The sequence below is a fragment of the Astatotilapia calliptera genome, chromosome 9 (assembly GCF_964374335.1).
Source record: "Astatotilapia calliptera chromosome 9, fAstCal68.1, whole genome shotgun sequence".
Classification (NCBI taxonomy): domain Eukaryota; kingdom Metazoa; phylum Chordata; class Actinopteri; order Cichliformes; family Cichlidae; genus Astatotilapia; species Astatotilapia calliptera.
The window spans coordinates 33,731,937-33,737,936 of NC_137430.1; positions in this window are offsets into that span (position 1 = coordinate 33,731,937).

A 6,000-nucleotide genomic window follows, 5' to 3' on the forward strand; every position below is an offset into this window, starting at 1 on the left:
TTCCACACGTGTTCCACACGGCTCTGAGTCATACATGATATTTCCCTGTTCACACACTTAACCCGGTTGGAAGGTGCTCACGGTACACGCGGTCCACCTCCTCATCGCGTGTTATTGGGTTACAGCGGCGCTAACCGAGTTAGGGGCGGTCTGTACGGCGCTCGTCCCTGCAGCTGCGCCAAACTGAGTTTAGGAGTATCTAAGAGTGCAGTGATATCTCAGGAAGCGTCTGCCTTTATGCACACATCAGTGAGGCCATAAACGAGTTAGGATCTCTGTCTTATGCTGCAGTTTTGTTTCCAATCGAGTTAGGGAGCGTCCACTCCCGTACAGCACATTAACGAGGAGATAAATGGCTTAGGAGGTGGTGACAACGGAGCAAAGAAAGGGAAAAAGGTCCCCTTGAATGCTTCTACGTGCAGGAATTTTATAAGTATAAAGATTATTTTGGCTGAGTCTGCTGGAGGGTTGGATCTGCTGTGGTCCTGGAGCCTACGTGTGAATAAAGTTGCTAGTTAACAGTAAAATTATGGAAACCGTCGTGAACTGTTTACACCTGTGAACTGAAGAGGCAACAGCAAGACAACCTAACAACGGGTTAGCTAGTGGAGGCTAAAGACCAGGAGGAGCCCCACAAAATCACCTCCCCGAGTGCAAGTTTCTGCCCAGACTGTCAGACTGAGACTCAGGTGAGCTCACCTGTTTAAATGAAGGCTTAATGTTAGCATTATTAGGGGCGTGGCCTCTAATAATGCTAACGTGTGGCCTCTCTGAGTAACACAGCTGCTAGCTGTCTGCTAGCTTGACCTCAGCTAACTGTAGCCTTGGGTGACCGACCGTCCTCTTTTCCCCGGACATGTCCACTTTTCACGTTCTGTCCGGGGCGTCCTGGGGGATTTACGAGATGGACGTCATCCCCGAGCTGCGGCTTTGTGAGTTGTTGTTCTGCGCTCACAGACAGCGCACAGCAGCCTGGTGATCTCTTAAAGATGCCGAAGCACAACTGCAGCTTTCAGACGAACTGAGGAATTTCCCTCGTACCGTCCCGGCACTGGTAACTGTTCTTATACAGATGAGGGCTTATTTCTGTACCATTATTTAATTCCAGAGGTTTTGTAAAAGCCTATATGACATTTTTGTTTCAACATTCATTAACCGCACAGAGAAGGCATCGTTTAAATATGTTAAAACTTTCTTTAAGTAAACACTATTATTAAAGTTCTTCATGACTGGGCCAAGTGTCCTCTTTTTTGGAAATCCAAATACGGTCACCCTACTGTAGCCTGAACTGGAGCTCTCCTGTTGGTGGAGCATTTCAGTTACATCATCTGACCAATAATATGACAGGACGAAGAGAACATCATCTACAAATGGCTGGTGGTTCGATCCTCGGCTCCTCCAATCTGCATGTCTGAGTATGTTTGGCTACACAGTGTGAACATCGGGTTGATTGATTGAATCTTTATTTTGAACACGTTGAAAAAGTACAACAACATAGAATTAAAAAGAGACAAACAAACAAAGCAAAACAAAAGGAAAACGAGCAAAAACAACTACGAATAACTTTCATGTTCAAAAAGCAGCAGGAAGAAGCACGAGCTTATTTAATCCCACCCCCTGTCCACTATCTAGTAATCAACAGACCTCCTTACAATCACATTATATGTTACGTGTATTTTTTTTAAATGTATTAATTATATGTGTATCTGTCTTTCTATCTATCCATACATACGTAAATACACATACACACATATACACATTTTCAGTAACCCCAGTAACCTCAAAGGATACACAACCTACAGATATATACACCCACACCAACATACCCGTGCACCCGCACACAGAGATGGGCAGTAACGCGTTACAAGTAACGCGTTACTGTAATCTGATTACTTTTTTCAAGTAACGAGTAAAGTAAGGGATTACTATTGCAAAATCGGTAATTAGATTACCGTTACTTTCCCGTAGGAACGCTGCGTTACTGCGTTACTAAAACCGTGATTTTTTTTGCGAGAATGTCTCATGACAGTGACGTAAGCAAGTGCGACGTTGGTGACAACAGCTGTGTGCAGATCAACAATGGATAATATATCGAGTGCGGGAGAGAGTATGAGTGTGCAGCGTTTAAAGTGTGGAAGTACTGACCTTACTTTGAGTTTGATTCCATAAAAAGTGACAAAAACATTAGTGTCCGCTGTGCGTGGGAAGAAAACTTCTTTTTACAGCGAAAAAAACCCCTAAACTTCCGAGCAAGCACCGAGTAGCTACGACGTAATGGGAAACTCACAGAGAAACTCGCGCGGATTCATCAACTGACCGCAGCACACCTACACCAGGGTAACCCTCCGCCTACCTTGCTCCTGCTTTACAGGTGAAAATAGAGCAAAAGGACCGCTGAGTCTTTGACTTTATTTATTTTCTGCTGTGTTTTACTTGCATCTGTTTGAAAGAGTGAGTGAAAACACAAAAAATATTTTATTTTATGTGCTGGAATGTGCAGAAAATAGGTTTAAATGTTAAACTAATTTATTCAAGTCAGAGAATGTTGCATATAATTAAATTTTTGCTTGATGCATAAAGTTAAAAGATTAAAACTAATAAAACAAGTTAAAAAAAGAGACTTTTCCATTTGATTACATTTTGTATGATGGATTATGTAGAAAAAGTAGAATTGGGCTGAAAGATCTATCGCTTTATCACCTACTCAGGTTGTAAATCGTGTTTTTAAAAAGTAACTAAGTAACTAAGTAACTAAGTAATTAATTACTTTTGAAAATAAGTAATCAGTAAAGTAACGGGATTACTTTTTTGGGGGAGTAATCAGTAATTAGTTACTGATTACTTTTTTCAAGTAACTTGACCAACACTGCCCGCACACACATGAAAATATTGGACAAGATCTCCGCCTCCTCCCTGTACGCTGCAAAAACCACATCCTTAAACCGCTGTTTAAACTGCGCCGTGCTCGGACTTTGCTTCATATCTTTACTTAGTCTGTTGCACAGCTTCACTCCACACACAGAGATGCAGAAACTTTTTAAAGTTGTACGGATACGAGGATGTTAAATTTAATTCCCCCTCAAATTGTATCCCCGTTCCTTTTTAGAAAACAGTTTTAGAATATTGTCAGGAAGCAGGTCGTTTATTGCTTTATACATAATGTGTGCAGTGAGAAAATGAACCAGATCTGTGAATGTTAGAATTGTTGATTTTAAGAATAGTGGATTTGTATGATCTCTGTCAGCAGTTAGATGGATTATCCTTACGGCCCTTCTTTGTAATATAAAGACTGATGATAGCGAACAAGTAAACCTCTGCACAGTAATGCAAACACGGTGCAATCAGGGGACAATAATGTGGAGTGATGGAGTGAGGGTTCCTATCGATCAGGTTTTCACTACAGTCCACTGATGGCAGGGACTCAGGACTTTGTTCTGCCAGGTTTGGTCCAATACTTACAAAATAATGATTACAGCTGTTGACCACATCAGCAGTGTTTTCCATTGTCGATAAAGTATTGTGGATAACTTTGTTGTCCAGAATTCTTTTTAATGATACCGTTTAAAACATCCCACATTCCCTTCATATTATGTTCATTGTTGATCAATGTTTTACTATAATGCTCCTTTCTACACACACGTATAATATTGGTCAACTTATTTTTGTATTTTCTGTATTTATTTTCAGCATCTTTTGTTCAGGAACAGAGTGTATTTTTCTTTTTACATGCATTTTGTAAACCCTCAGTGATCCATGCTCCGTCTGAATATTTGTGCTTCCTGTTGTATTTTATTGTTGGACAGTTTTTATCGTACAACTCCAGGAATATTCTTAAAAATGTGCCATATGCAATATCAATATCAGCTTCTTTGTACACATTGTCCCAGTGCTGATTTAACAGATCGTTCTTAAGTGCACTCATAGTGTCTTCTGTCCTCACACGTCTGTGTCTCAGGTGTTCTTCATGCTGATTTCTCTATAATTACTGTCATAAACTGCAAAAACTGTAGGTGATCACTGATGTCATTAATTAATAATCCGCTCACGATGTTGTTTTCCATGTTGTCAGTGAAAATATTGTCGCGTAAGGTGACACAACGTGGTGTAATCCTGCTAGGCCTGGTTATTTTAGGACGTAAACTCAAACTGTACAGTTTAGAAATTTGTCGGTCAGCAAATCTCACGATGACGGCTGGTTTGTCACTTGTCACTGGGTAGAGGGTGGCAAGCCTCAATGTTGTTGTAATCCACTTCCTTTGGACCGTAGAAAGGTAACCACTTGATGCTCCGTGGAGTTGACATCTTCCTCTCCTGCTCCTCCTACATTGTCAGCGGCGACCGCCCGGGCGTATGACCGGGGTTTGATGCAAAGCCCCGTGATGATGACATCGTTCATCCGGGTGTACTGCTCCAAATCCGCCACTCTGTTCTCCAGGTACGCCAGCCGCCGATCCTTCTCGGCGTTCTGGATGCGGAGAGCCTTAACTTCCTCGACCAGGTCCAGGATGGCTTTCTGCTGCAGTTTGACAGCAGAAACCTCCTCTGTCATAAACTCCAGCGACTTCTTACTGTCGTCGCCTTCCTCAGCTGACAGAACTTTTTTCGGGCCCAAGCTGGGAGACGCTCTTGTAGCGTTGCCCTACAACCCGCTAGCTAACATGTTCCAGGGAGCGATGATTTACATCAAGCAGTGTTCACCGAGGTCGGTGCTGATGCTCCACTGGTTCTGGTCTGAAATCAACAGCAATCAAAGCCGAGGTTAACCGCAGCACTCGTGTAAATGAAGGTTGTAGACAGAAAAGTTTTATTTGGAGCTGAACGTGACACATTCAGTCTGTGGCTGCAGCTTCGTAAGCTAGCACAACTTAGCACCTGCTGGTTGCTCACAGTGCGGTGACCTCTAACCTTCACATGAGCTGCTGATGAATGCTCTGCCTGCTGCTCTGTCTGCTGAATGCAGTCACACCTTTACACTCATCGCACAAAACCTTGAATCTTTGATTTTTCATTTTCCTTGGAAGGAACCGCAGGACGACCGGTGGATAAAGATATCTGCTAAACCCTGCTTTTAATCTCAGCCCTCTGCAGCTCAGTTACGCCTGGTTACGGCTCATTTGTCGATGATTAAAGGTTTAGGATTAAAAGTCGTGCTCCTCGGTAACGACGCTTCACTTGAGAGACGGATCAGACCGCAGGGCAGCCACGGCTTCGTGCAGATGGTCCGCGACGCGCTCGACAGTTTGTAGAAATGTTCTCGTGACATTTTTGAAGCCCTGCCTGTGATTTCCCTCCAAACGTGACTTTTCCCCGGGTTCCCTCTCGCCATCCGTCAGACCGCTTCCCGCTCACATCAGCGGATAACATTTACCTCATCATCAGCGACGCGCGTGTAGCATTTACAGCTGACATTTAGCCATGTGGCCCACATGCCCACTCGCTGCCCACAGAGGAAACTCCAGCTCAACATTAGAGGCAACTAATTGCGAGGTTAAAGGTCACAGCAGGATCTGGCCTGCGCAGAGGTGCGGCAATTAGTCCCGTGGCAGGAGATCTTAGCGGCTGCTGTTGAAGTGAAGGAGGCGCTCTTCAGAAAGTGCCGAGCTGCCTGGGGAGCGCTTCAAACAAAAACGACGAGTGCAAAAGTCAGAGCGTCGCGTCTGAGGGCGGCCTGACCTCAGACGTGAAACAAACCTCTTTGTCTCAGCAAAAAGGACTCGGTTTCCATGACAACAGAGTGCACCTCACCTGATCCCGGCCGCCGGTGAACCCGGGGTAGTCGCGGGCCTTTTGCATTCTCGCTCACGATTTTAAATCTCTGAGCAAAGACGTGAAGCAGGAAGACATATCTGAATGTATCAGTCAGTGGAAACAGGTGAAGTGTTGGCCTGAGGAGGAAGGAGGATGTGAGCACTCAGACCTCCACCCTGTCGTCCTTATAAGGCCGCTCGTGGTTCCCAAAAAACAGAGCCGAGGGACCTAAATGCAAACTCTGAAGCTTCT